This window comes from Hylobates moloch, unplaced genomic scaffold (genome assembly GCF_009828535.3).
Source record: "Hylobates moloch isolate HMO894 unplaced genomic scaffold, HMol_V3 SCAFFOLD_5, whole genome shotgun sequence".
In the NCBI taxonomy this organism is placed as follows: Eukaryota; Metazoa; Chordata; class Mammalia; order Primates; family Hylobatidae; genus Hylobates; species Hylobates moloch.
This window is the reverse complement of record NW_026652280.1, coordinates 93,616,883-93,631,551: the sequence shown is the minus strand read 5'-3', so window position 1 is coordinate 93,631,551 and position 14,669 is coordinate 93,616,883. Positions and strand designations below refer to the sequence as shown.

Here is a 14,669-nt window from a genome sequence, read left to right as displayed (position 1 = left end):
CATCTCTCGACGACGCCATCGCCCGGACGTGGCTCCAAGAGCCGGGAGAGGCCGGCTGGGGCACATGCGTACTGGGAGACGGACAAAGTCCCACAATACCTCCCTTCGTCACTTCCAAATCGGATTCAGGGTGAGACGTTTCCGCCCGGATGAAGGTATTGTCGGGGTGATAGTCCTTGCTTCCGGAAAGGCGAGCTGAGCATTATGGGTTAGGTGAGGAACCTCGCCCTCTTCTATTACGGTACGCGCGATGGGGATTCCCTGATGCCATGAACTTACATGTCTCACACACGGGACCAGACGCTTGCCTTAGTTAACGCATGAAGACAGGCCCGGCCTTTTGCGGAGAAAAATGGTTAAAAGCTGACTTGTGGGCCGAGAAACTGTGGCACCCTAATGAGCTAGGGCTAGACGCTTCGACCACCACGCCAAGTGATTCTGAAGATCTCTAATGTTGTCAAGGCGAGAGCGCTCCAACACATGTTCATCGGCTGTTGCTTTTTAAAGAGAAGGCAACGAGGAGGTCTTGCTTTTCTCGTACTTTTTTTCCTAGAAGCAGCATGAAAGATTCACTCGTTATGTTGAGGAAGCGGAAAGTCTCTTCACTTTAAAAGTATTTATAATCAGGCCTGGCGCGGTGACTCACCGCGCCCGGCCTGCTACACCTTTTAAAATTCACAACAATGATAAATCTATTAGACTCATTGCCAGGATAAAGATTTAATCTATTTTCCTAGTAGTGCCGTCCTATGTGGTTCTGTAGTTGCTTATTCCAACTGATATATTTCCATAGGATGGAGCTGAATAAGAAAAACTTGCAAACTTTCAGAAACAGTAAGCTATTTTTATATTTTTGAAGGCTTTTTGAATAACGCTTCTCTTGGTAGCACTACCTTATCTACCCTTCAGAGACTGTTATTTCTTAGGAGTGGCCCTGGGCAATTAAAAGCAAAAACTTCTGCCCGGGCATAGTGGCTCACGCCTGTAATCCCAGCACTTTAGGAGGCCGAGGCGGGCGGATCACGAGGTCAGGAGATCGAGACCTGGCTAACACGGTGAAACCCAGTCTCTACTAAAAGTAGAATAAATTAACCGGGCGTGGTGGCGGGCGCCTGTAGTCCCAGCTACTCGGGAGGCTGAGGCAGGAGAATGGCGTGAACCCGGGAGGCGGAAGTTGCAGTGAGCGGAGATCGCACCACCGCACTCCAGCCTGGGCGACGGAGTGAGACTCTGTTTTCAAACAAACAAACAAACAAAACCCCAAAAACTTCTTTACTCAGAAGTACCCTCCTTGGTATTGGAGATACATGTAAAGAGTTGCTTAGCAGTTGAATAACTCAAAATTGCATTTTGGAAGCTTGCTAAATGACAGACCTTCTTGTATCCTTTTGTGAACCCTCAAAATCTGAGACAGGTCTCAGTTAATTTAGAGAGTTAATTTTGCCAAAGTTGAGGACACGCGTCCGTGACATAGCCTCAGGAGGTCCTGTAGACATGTGCCCAAGGTGATCAGAGCACAGTTTGGTTTTATACATTCTAGGGAGACATGAGACATAAATCAACATATGTAAGATGAACATTGGTTCATTCTGGAAAGACTGGACAACTCAAAGCAAAGGCAGGAAGACTCTAAGTGGGGAGGGAGCTTCCAGGGCATAGATAGATAAGAGACAAATGGTTGCATTCCTTTGAGTTTCTGATTAGCCTCTACAAAGGAGGCAGTCAGATATGCATTTATCTCAGTGAGCACAGGGGTGACTTTTAAAAGAATGGGAGGCAGGTTGGCTCTAAGCAGTTCCCAGCTTGACTTTTTTCTCTTTAGCTTAGTGGGGTGGAGGCCCCAAGATTTATTTTCCTTTCACACTTTAGGCCTTATGTCTGTTTTTAGTTTTATATAGTAGAATTCCTTAAAACAATCTTCAACTAATTCTCAGGGTCTTCTTAAATTCAAAAGACAAATCGTATGAGCCCTCCTCCCTGTAACTTATTCCAAATCTTAATCCATGTTTTCTGTTTAGTTATGCAAAATAAATGGAAAGAATTCTGTTCTCCATCTCTAGCCTCCAAAACCTGAACCAAAACAAAAGTTGTCAAAACAGATTTTTCAGTAAGAATACGCTACACATCAAGTGGCTAATGTAAATTACAAAACAGGATGTTAATGGCAGACTGTAGTATTTCTATTGTACAGATAAAAATAATCAGGGTCAGAGAGATTAAATATTCTGCCCAAGGTCACACAGCTAAAAGCAGTGGAACAGGTATAAGAACCCATTTGTTCTGGTATTAATTGGTATTAACACTCTTTTTTTTTTTTTTTTTTAAATAAATAAGTGGATTCTGGCTATGTTGCCCAGGCCTGTCTGGAACTCCTGGGCCCAAGTGATCCTTCCACCTCAGCCTCCAAAGTGTTGGGATTACAGGCGTGAGCCAGTGAACCCGGCCATTAACACTCTTAACCACTACACTATACTACCTTCTTACATTTATGTATTTACTTATTTGAGACAAGGTCTCACCTTGTCACCCAAGCTGAAGTGCAGTGGCATCATCTCGGCTTACTCAACCTCCTGGGATCAAGTGATCCTCCCACCTCAGCCCCCAAAGTAGCTGAGACTACAGGTATGCCACCAAACTTGACTAAGTAGTGTTATTTTTTGTAGAGACAGGGTTTTGCCATGTTGCCAAGGCTGGTCTCAAACTCCTGAACTCAACCAATCTGTCTGCCTTGGCCTCCCAAAGTACTGGGATTATAGGCCTGAGCCACTGTTCCCGGCCAAATTTATTTTCTTTTTCTTTCTTTCCTTTCTTTTCTTTGTTTCTCTTTCTTTTCTTTCCTTCATTCTTCCCTCCCCTTCCTTTCCCTTCCCTTTTCCCTACCCTTCCCTTTTCCCCTCCCTTCCCCTTTCTATTCCCTTTTCCCTTCCCTTTTCCCTCCTCATCCTTCCCCTCCCCTCCCTTTTTCCTCCTGCCTCAGCCTCCCAAGTAGCTGGGACCGTAGACATATCCCACCATGCCCAGCTATTTTATGTATTTTTGGTAGAGTTGGCGTTTTGTAGAGACCAGCATGTTGCCCAAGCTGGTATCGAACTACTGAGCTCAGGCGATCCACTCGCCTTGGCCTCCCAAAGTGTTGGTAGTAGAGGTGTGAGCCACCATGCCCGGGCCCCAAATTTATTTTTATTTTATTTTATTTTTCTAGGTCAGGCATGGTGGCTCACATCTGTAATCCCAGCATGTTGGGAGGCCAAGATGGGAGACTCACTTGAGCCCAGAAGTTCCAGACCAGCCTTGGCAATATAGTGAGATGCCATCTCTATTTTTAAAAATATTTAAAAAATAAAATATTTTTCTATTCAACTTTCTTTTGTCAATACAAACCCAGAAGAGAATCTTTCTTACTTTTAAAAATGAGGAAATTGAGCCCCACAAGAAAAATTGCCATAGTTTATTGATCACTTGCTAAGCCATGTACTTCATTTAATCATCGCTTTTGAACACAGTGTTGTATAAAGTTGCCCAGACTCAAAAGCATGTACTCATAACATACTACACTAGGTGTTATGTTTTCCTCATCTCTGGTTATTTTTCTTTTCTTTTTTTTTTTTTTTTTTTTGAGACAGAGTCTTGCTCTGTCACCTAGGCTGCAGTGCTGTGGGGCGATCTTGGCTTACTGCAGCCTCTGCCTCCTGGGTTCCAGCAATTCTGTATCAGCCTCCGGGGTAGCTGGAATTACAGGCACATGCCACCGCGCCTGGCTAATTTTTGTATTTTTAGTAGAGAGGGGGTTTCACCATGTTGGCCAGGCTGGTCTCAAACTCCTGACCTCAGGTGGTCCACCCACCTCGGCCTCCCAAAGTGCTGGGATTACAGGCGTGAGCCACCGCGCCCAGCCTCTGATTATTTTTCTTACTGAGATCTTTTAGTCACAAATACGTATACAGAATTTACATTCCAGTCCCTTGGGTTTAATAATGTACAGACAGCAGACCCCCTGTATCTTCAGGTTTCAAACCCACAGATTCAGCCAATAGCAGATGTGGAACCTGCAGATGCAGAATGGCGACTGTAAGGGCCTTGAGCATCTAGATTTTGGTATCACGGGGATCCTGGAACCAATCTCCCCAAATACCCAGGGACAACTATAATTATTTTTGCTGATTGTTATGTCTCATTAGAATGCAAGCTTATTAAGGAAACCATATCGCTTCCTTTTTTCTTTCCTTTTTTTTTTTTTTTTTTGTGACAGTCTCGCTCTGTCACCCAGGCTGGAGTGCAGTGGCGCTATCTCAGCTTACTGCAATCTCTGCCTCCTGGGTTCAGGTGATTCTCCTGCCTCAGCTGCCCAAGTAGCTGGGACTACAGGTGCACACCACCACACCTGGCTAATTTTTTTTTTTTTCTATTTTTAGTAGAGATGGGGTTTCACTATGTTGACCAGGCTGGTCTTGAATGCCTGACCTCAAGTGATCTGCCTATCTCGGCCTCCGAGAGTGCTGAGATTACAGGTGTGAGCCACCGCGCAAGCCTGCCTTTGAATTTTTTAAAGCATTTGAGCAGATATATTCTATAAATAGCGGTACTATTTAATAGCAATAAGTGGTTATTGAGCACTTACAATATGCCATTGTACTTAATGTGCATTATCCCATTTAATCCTCTCAACAGTTTAATCCATGCCACTCACCTTGTTCTCTTTGAGACTGATTCAATTCTGTTTTAGTCCCCTTATTCATTGCATGACAGTATAATTTTTGCCATTTCCTCCTAACCTTTGTAAACTCTACTTTGATCTCATCTGGTGTAATTCACCACTGCTCTTGTTTAAAGATCACATTCTCTAAACATTGTTATTTATCTGCACAGTACAAGAATATCTGTGATTCTACAGTGTCTTGTCCACCCACTTTCCCTTCCAGAAGGGGATTGGTATGTGAATTCTGAGTGTTTGGATTGTTTGGCCCACCCTATTATCTCTCAACAACTCAAGCTCTCCTCACAATTAAAGAAATTAGGTAGCTTAAAGCTAAATATCCAAGACAATTTACCAGGTACCACTGCAACATTAATAAGGTTATTTCACAAAATCTTCCTCCCCTTGCCCAAATCTCCATCCTTCCTGACTTTACAAATATTTTCATGTTTATTTTTTATTTTTATTTTATTTTTTTAAGACAGAGTCTTGTTCTGTCACCAGGCTGGAGTGCAATGGCATGAACTTGGCTGACTACAACCTCTCCCTCCCAGGTTCAAGTGATTCTTGTGCCTCAGCCTCAAGAGTAGCTGGGACTACAGGCATGAGCCACCATGCCTGGCTAATTTTTGTATTTTTAGTAGAGACAGGGTTTCACATGTTGGCTAGGCTGGTCTCAAACTCCTGGTCTCAAGTGATCTGTGCTGGGATTATAAGCATGAGCCACCAGAGCTGGCCAGAAATTTTTTTTTTTTTTTTTTTTTTTTTCAGAGGAAGTTTTGCTCTTGTTGCCCAGGCTGGAGTGCAATGGTGCAATCTCAGCTCACCAACACCCCCGCCTCCCGGTTTCAAGTGATTCTCCTGCCTCAGCCTCTCTAGCTGGGATTACAGGCATGCACCACCCTACCTGGCTAATTTTGTATTTTTAGTAGAGATGGGGTTTCTCCATATTGGTCAGGCTGGTCTCAAATTCCTGACTTCAGGTGATCCGCCCACCTCAGCCTCCCAAAGTGCTGGGATTACAGGCGTGAGCCACTGCACCCAGCCCAGAATTTTTTTTTTTTTTTGAGATGGAGTCTCACTCAGTTGCCCAGGCTAGAATACAGTGGCACGACCTCGGCTTACTGCAGCCTCTGCCTCCCAGGTTCAAGCAGTTCTCTGCCTCAGCCTCCCAAGTACCTGAGATTACAGGCACCTGCCATGACGCCTGGCTAATTTTTGTATTTTTAGTAGAGACAGGGTTTCACCATATTGGCCAGGCTGGTCTTGAACTCCTGACCTCGTGATCCACCCACCTTGGCCTCCCAAAGTGCTGGGATACAGGCATGAGCCACCACACCCAGCAGAAATTTTTTTTAGTGTATCACAATTACTTAAATATCTTCCAAGCTACAAAACATAGAAACGAGAATTAATCTACAAATTTTTTTCCTCTAAAAATTAGATTTACTGATTCATGTAATACTGTCTTCATGGTAAATGGTGGTTGATAGTGTTAATGAAATAATCATCTAATGTTAAATTCATGTATCTGTATAGTTCTCAAATTTTAACAGAACTCTCAAACTTAAGCCTGAGGGTTTGTTAAAACTGGAATGCTAAAAGCTGGGCATGGTGGCCCACACTTGTAGTCCCAGCTACTTAGGAGGCTCATTGGAGCCTAGGAGTTAGAGTCTAGCCTGGACAACAAAGCAAGACCTCCTGTCTCATGTCTTTCTTTTTCTTTCTTTCTTTTCTTTTCTTTTCTTTTTTTTTTTTTTTTTTTTTGAGACAGAGTCTCACTCTGTTACCCAGGCTGGAATGCAGTGGTATAATCATGGCTCACTGCAACCTCGAGCTCTTGGGCTCAAGTGATCCTCTTCCCTTAATCTCCTGAGCAGCTTGGACTATAAGCATGTGCCCCCATGCCTGGCTAATTTTAAAAATTTTTTTAGAGATAGGGTCTTGCTTTGTTGCCTAGGCTGGTCTTTTACTCCTGGCTTCAAGCAATCCTCCCACCTCAGCCTCCCGAAGTATTGTGATTAAAGGTGTGAGCCACCATGCCAGCCAAGACTCCATCTTTCATCTTTTTTTTTTTTTTTTTTTTGAGACGGAGTCTCACTCTGTCACCCAGGCTGGAGTGCAGTGGCGCAATCTCGGCTCACTGCAAGCTCCGCCTCCCGGGTTCACGCCATTCTCCTGCCTCAGCCTCTCCGAGTAGCTGGGACTACAGACGCCCGCCACCACGCCTGGCTAATTTTTTGTATTTTTAGTAGAGACGGGGGTTTCACCGTGGTCTCGATCTCCTGACCTCGTGATCCGCCCGCCTCGGCCTCCCAAAGTGCTGGGATTACAAGTGTGAGCCACCGCGCCCGGCCAAGACTCCATCTTTTAAAACAAAATAACTAACTAAATTGCTGGGACTCTCACTTATAGCCAAGATCAAGTAACAAAAACCAGATTTACCCACTCACCTAAAATAAACAGAAACAAACTAGGCAGCAAATATGAAATAATGGTTTTTGAAGACACTGGACACCAGGCATCAAAGGACAATGATTCCTAAAAGAGAGGGCACAAATGCAGGGAGCTGGGAGATTGCCCCAGTTTATTTCCTTGGGAATGTGTCCAAGTTGCAGCACAGAAACAGGGAACAGAGTTAGCATGGTGGACTCTTTGAGCCAACAGTCTAGGAAAACCAAACCTTAGGACAGAATTCCAGAGAGGAGAGAGCAGCACAGAAAGAGGGAGATCTGCAGAAGTTTCCTTAGAATATTCAGCAGAGTAATTATTAGCACATGAATCTGAGCAAACTACCCAAAACCAAGGGGAAAATCAACAGATAAGTTTAGAGGAAACATTGCCCAGGGTTGGTTGGGAACAATGCCTGGTTCTATCAGCCAGATTGAAAAAAACTCACAACCTGTGGGACAGTGGGTAGAGTACTCAAAAAGGTCTTGCCTCACTGATGAAGAATAATTAATTCTAGATTGAGCACTACTCTGGACCTACCTAAAAAATCATAAAAAACCTGAAAAGATCAAATTATTTCTGAGTCATTTAATTACATCCTAGAACAAACCTCACAAGGATTTAAAGTAAAACGAAAATACACAATATCGAACAAGGTAAAATTCTGGCATTTAATCCAAAATTATTGGGCATGCAAAGAGGAAGAATACATGACCATCATGGGAGTAATTGATCAATTGAAACCAACACAGAACTGACAGAGATGTTATTTTAAATAAGTAAAGACATGTAAGATATTTTTAAAAGCCTTGAGCATCTAGAAGTAAAAACCACAATGAGATGAAAAGTACACTAGATGGAATTAATAGATTAAACTACACAGAAGAAAAGATTAATAAACTTAAACTCATAGAAATAGGAACTATTCAAAATGAAACAGAAAAGAGTCAAAAAGAAAAAACGAAGAGCATTAGTGAGCTATGAAATAGCCTCAGGTAGCCTAATACATGGGTAACTGAAGTCCCTAAAAGAAGGGAAGAGGGACAGAAAAAAATATGTTAAGAAATAATGACCAGGCCGGGCGTGGTGGCTCACGCCTGTAATCCCAGCACTTTGGGAGGCCGAGGCGGGTGAATCACGAGGTCAGGAGATCGAGACCATCCTGGCTAACACGCTGAAATCCCGTCTCTACTAAAATTACAAAAAATTAGCCGGGCGAGGTGGCAGGCACCTGTAGTCCCAGCTACGCGGGAGGCTGAGGCAGGAGAATGGCGTGAACCCCGGGGGGCGGAGCCTGCAGTGAGCCGAGATCGCGCCACTGCACTCCAGCCTGGGTGAAAGAGCGAGACTCCGTCTCAAAAAAAAAACAAACGAAAAAGAAATAATGACCAATGACCCGCATTTTCCCAAATTTGGTTAAGCCACAGGTATAGATGCTTTACTACAAGCACAAGAAACATGGAGAAAATTGTATCAAAGTATATTGTTATCAAATAAGTTGAAACCAGTGATAAAGAGGAAATCTTAAAAGCAGTCAGAGAAAGAGACTTAGGAACCATATAAGAACAAAGATAAGGGTGACATCAGATTTCTCACTGGAAACATTGCAGACAAGAAGTGGAGTAACATCTTAAAATAGTGAAAGTAAAAAAGGTCAGCCTAGAAATCTATGTTCAGCAAAAATATCTTATAAAAAGAAGGAAAAATAAAGATGCTTTCAGACATGCAAAAGTTGAAAGAATTCCTTGACAGTAAACCTATACTACCAGAAATGTTAAAGGCAGTTTTTCAGGCAAAAGAAAAATGATACCATATGGATCTACCCAAATAAATAGCATGGGAAAAGATTAAGTATAGTAGTGTATATGTAAACTTTTTTTTTTTTTTGAGATGGAGTCTCGCTCTGTCGCCCAGGCTGTAGTGCAGTGGCGCAATCTCGGCTCACTGCAAGCTCCGCCTCCCGGGTTCACGCCATTCTCCTGCCTCAGCCTCTCCAAGTAGCTGGGACTACAGGCACCCGCCACCACGCCCGGCTAATTTTTTGTATTTTTTTTTTTTTTTAGTAGAGACGGGGTTTCACCGTGGTCTCAATCTCCTGACCTCGTGATCCGCCCACCTCGGCCTCCCAAAGTGCTGGGATTACAAGCGTGAGCCACCACGCCTGGCCGTAAACTTTTTAATTTAAAACTTTTTTCAAAAAAAGATAACTGTTTAAGCAAAAATAACATACTATGAGATTTATAACATATAAAAGTAAAATTTATGAACAATAATATAAAGACTGGAAGAAAAAAATGGAAACACATTATTGTAAGGTTCCTATTCTATACACGAAGTGGTATATCACTGAAGGTAGACTAGTAAATTAAAGATGTATATAATAGCAGGGCAGTTCCGAGATGGCCGAATAGGAACAGCTCCAGTCTACAGCTCCCAGTGCGAGTGACTCAGAAGACAGGTGATTTCTGCATTTCCAACTGAGCTTTGAAGTGAGTAGTAGTTCTCCCAGCATGGAGTTTGAGATCTGAGAATGGACAGACTGCCTCAAGTGGGTCCCTGACCCCCGAGTAGCCTAACTGGGAGGCACCCCCCAGTAGGGGCAGACCGACACCCCACACGGCCGGGTACCCCTCTGAGACAAAGCTTCTGGAGGAATGATCAGGCAACAACATTTGCTGTTTAGCAATATTCACGGTTCTGCAGCCTCTGCTGCTGATACCCAGGCAAACAGCGTCTGGAGTGGACCTCCAGCAAACTCCAGCAGACCTGCAGCTGAGGGTCCTGACTGTTAGAAGGAAAACTAACAGAAAGGACATTCACGTCAAAACCCAATCTATGCGTCACCATCATCAAAGACCAAAGGTAGATAAAACCACAAAGATGGGGAAAATACACATCAGAAAAGCTGAAAATTCTAAAAATCAGAGTGCCTCTCCCCCTCCAAAGGAACACAGCTCCTCACCAGCAACAGAACAAAGGTGGACAGAGAATGACTTTGTTGAGTTGAGAGAAGAAGGCTTCAGACGATCAAACTTCTCCAAGCTAAAGGAGGAAGTTCGAGCCTACACAAAGAAGTAAAAAACCTTGAAAAAGATTAGACGAATGGCTAACTAGAATAACCAGTGTAGAGAAGTCCTTAAATGACCTGATGGAGCTGAAAACCGTAGCACGAGAACTACATGATGAATGCACAAGCTTCAGTAGCCGATTTGATCAACTGGAAGAAAGGGTATCAGTGATTGAAGATCAAATGAATGAAATGAAGTGAGAAGTTTAGGGAAAAGAGTAAAAAGAAATGAACAAAGCCTCCAAGAAATATGGGACTATGTGAAAAGACCAAATCTACGTCTGATTGGTGTACCTGAAAGTGATGGGGAGAATGGAACCAAGTTGGAAAACACTCTAAAGGATATTATCCAGGAGAACTTCCCCAATCTAGCAAGGCAGGCCAACATTAAAATTCAGGAAGTACAGAGAACCACCCAAAGATACTCCTCGAGAAGAGCCAACTCCAAGACACATAATTGTCAGATTCACCAAAGTTGAAATGAAGGAAAAAATGTTAAGGGCAGCCAGAGAGAAAGGTCGGGTTACCCACAAAGGGAAGCCTATCAGACTAACAGCTCATCTCTTGCCAGAAACTCTACAAGCCAGAAGAGAGTGGGGGCCAATATTCAACATAATCAAAGAAGAGAATTTTCAACCCAGAATTTCATATCCAGCGAAACTAAGCTTCATAAGCAAAGGAGAAATAAAATCCTTTACAGACAAGCAAATGCTGAGAGATTTTGTCACCACCAGGCCTGCCCTAAAAGAGCTCCTGAAGGAAGCACTAAACATGGAAAGGAACAGCCAGTACCAGCCACTGCAAAAACATGCCAAATTGTAAAGACCATCCAGGCTAGGAAGAAACTGCATCAACTAATGAGCAAAATAACCAGCTAACATCATAATGACAGGATCAAATTCACACATAACAATATTAACCTTAAATGTAAATGGGCTAAATGCTCCAATTAAAAGACAGACTAGCAAATTGCATAAAGAGTCAAGACCCATCAGTGTGCTGTATTCAGGAGACTCATGTGCAGAGACACACATAGGCTCAAAATAAAGGGATGGAGGAAGATCTGCCAAGCAAATGGAAAACAAAAAGGCAGGGGCTGCAATCCTAGTCGCTGATAAAACAGACTTTAAACCAACAAAGATCAAAAGAGACAAAGAAGGCCATTACATAATGCTAAAAGGATCAATTCGACAAGAAGAGCTAACTATCCTAAATATATATGCACCCAATACAGGAGCACCCAGATTCATAAAGCAAGTCCTTAGAGACCTACAAAGAGATTTGGACTCCCACACAATAATGGGAGCCTTTAACACCCCACTGTCAACATTAGACAGATCAACGAGACAGAAAGTTAACAAGGATATCCAGGAATTGAACTCAGCTCTGCACCAAGCAGACCTAATAGACATCTACAGAACTCTCCACCCCAAATCAACAAAATATACATTCTTCTCAGAACCACATCACACTTATTCCAAAATTGAACACACAGTTGGAAGTAAAGCACTCCTCAGCAAATGTAAAAGAACAGAAATTATAACAAACTGTCTCTCAGACCACAGTGCAATCAAACAAGAACTCTGGATTAAGAAACTCACTCAAAACCGCTCAACTACATGGAAACTGAACAACCTGCTCCTGAATGACTACTGGGTACATAACGAAATGAAGGCAGAAATAAAGATGTTCTTTGAAACCAATGAGAACAAAGACACAGCATACCAGAATCTCTGGGACACATTTAAAGCAGTGTGTAGAAGGAAATTTGTAGCACTAAATGCCCACAAGAGAAAGCAGGAAAGATCTAAAATTGACACCCTAACATCACAATTGACAGAACTAGAGAAGGAAGAGCAAACATATTCAAAAGCTAGCAGAAGGCAAGAAATAACTAAGATCAGAGCAGAACTGAAGCAGATAGAGACACAAAAAAATCCTTCAAAAAAAGAATGAATCCAGGAGCTGGTTTTTTAAAAAGATAACAAAATTGATAGACCGCTAGCAAGACTAATAAAGAAGAGAGAAGAATCAAATAGACACAATACAAAATGATAAAGGGGATATCACCACCAATCCCACAGAAATACAAACTACCATCAGAGAATACTATAAACACCTCTATGCAAATAAACTAGAAAATCTAGAAGAAATAGATACATTCCTGGACACATACACCCTCCCAAGACTAAACCAGAAAGAAATTGAATCCCTGAATAGACCAATAACAGGCTCTGAAATTGAGGCAATAATTAATAGCCTACCAACCAAAAAAAGTCCACGACCAGATGGATTCACAGCCAAATTCTACCAGAGGTTCAAGGAAAGCTGGTATGATTCCTTCTGAAACTATTCCAATCAATAGAAAAAGAGGGAATCCTCCCTAACTCATTTTATGAGGCCAGCATCATCCTGATACCAAAGCCTGGCAGAGACACAACAAAAAAAGAATTTTAGACCAATATCCCTGATGAACATCGATGCAAAAATCCTCAATAAAAGTACTGGCAAACCAAATCCAGCAGCACACCAAAAAGCTTATCCATCATGATCAAGTAGGCTTCATCCCTGGGATGCAAGGCTGGTTCAACACACGTGAATCAATAACATAATCCAGCATATAAACAGAACCAAAAACAAAAACCACATGATTATCTCAATAGATGCAGAAAAAGCCTTTGACAAAATTCAACAACCCTTCATGCTAAAAACTCTCAATAAATTAGGTATTGATGGGATGTATCTCAAAATAATAAGAGCTATTTATGAGAAACCCACAGTCAATATCATACTGAATGGGCAAAAACTGGAAGCATTCCCTTTGAAAACTGGCACAAGATGGGGATGCCCTCTCTCACCACTCCTATTCAACATAGTGTTGGAAGTTCTGGCCAGGGCAATCAGGCAAGAGAAAGAAAGGTATTCAGTTAGGAAAAGAGGAAGTCAAATTGTCCCTGTTTGCAGATGACATGATTGTATATTTAGAAAACTCCATCATCTCAGCCCAAAATCTCCTTAACCTGATAAGCAACTTCAACAAAGTCTCAGGATACAAAATCAATATGCAAAAATCACAAACATTCTTATACACCAATAACAGACAAACAGAGAGCCAAATCATGAGTGAACTCCCATTCACAATTGCTTCAAAGAGAATAAAATACCTAGGAATTCAACTTACAAGGGATGTGAGGGACCTCTTCAAAGAGAACTACAAACCACTGCTCAAGGAAATAAAAGAGGACACAAACAAATGGAAGAACATTCCATGCTCATGGATAGGAAGAATCAATATCGTGAAAATGGCCATACTGCCCAAGGTAATTTATAGATTCAGTGCCATCCCCATCAAGGTACCAATGACTTGCTTCACAGAATTGGAAAAAATTAAGGTTCATATGGAACCCAAAAAAGAGCCCACATTGCCAAGACAATCCTAAGCCAAAAGAACAAAGCTGGAGGCATCATGCTACCTGACTTCAAACTATACTACAAGGCTACAGTAACCAAAACAGCATGGTACTGGTACCAAAACAGAGATATAGACCAATGGAAAAGAACAGAGCCCTCAGAAATAATACCACACATCTACAACTATCTGATCTTTGACAAACCTGACAAAAACAAGAAATGGGGAAACGATTCCCTATTTAATAAATGGTGCTGGGAAAACTGGCTAGCCATATGTAGAAAGCTGAAACTGGATCCCTTCCTTACACCTTATACAAAAATTAAGTCAAGACGGATTAAAGATTTAAATGTTAGACCTAAAACCATAAAAACCCTAGAAGAAAACCTAGGCAATACCATTTAGGACATAGGCATGGGCAAGGACTTCATGTCTAAAACACCAAAAGCAATGGCAACAAAAGCCAAAATTGACAAATGGGATCTAATTAAACTAAAGAGCTTCTGCACAGCAAAAGAAACTACCATCAGAGTGAACAGGTAACCTACAGAATGGGAGAAAATTTTTGCAATCTACTCATCTGACAAAGGGCTAATATCCAGAATCTACAAAGAACTTAAACAAACTTACAAGAAAAAAAAAACCCCATCAAAAAGTAGGCAAAGGATATGAACAGACACTTCTCAAAAGAAGACATTTATGCAGCCAACAGACACATGAAAAAATGCTCATCATCACTGGCCATCAGAGAAATGCAAATCAAAACCACAATGAGATAACATCTCACACCAGTTAGAATGGTGATCATTAAAAAGTCAGGAAACAACAGGTGCTGGAGAGGATGTGGAGAAATAGGAACACTTTTACACTGTCGATGGGAGTGTAAATTAGTTCAACCATTGTGGAAGACAGTGTGGCTCTTTGTCAAGGATCTAGAAATACCATTTGACCCAGCAATTCCATTACTGGGTATATACCCAAAGGATTATAAATCATGCTGCTATAAAGACACATGCACATGTATGTTTATCATGGCACTATTCACAATA

At 42.0% G+C, this 14,669-nt stretch overlaps 1 protein-coding gene across 2 annotated transcripts in view; it reads left to right on the top strand.

Annotated features, from left to right (window-relative positions):
• The window catches only part of PDE12 (phosphodiesterase 12), a 95,768-nt gene that overhangs the window by 36,959 nt on the left and 44,140 nt on the right, over positions 1-14,669 (top strand). The window contains exon 1 of one of the 2 annotated variants that reach the window (XR_009213594.1): positions 16-241. The exons of the other annotated variant lie outside the window; for it this stretch is intronic. The gene's annotated coding sequence lies outside the window, so the exon portion shown is untranslated. Of the gene's footprint in view, positions 1-15; positions 242-14,669 lie in introns of those variants that run through there. 2 annotated transcript variants of the gene reach the window in all.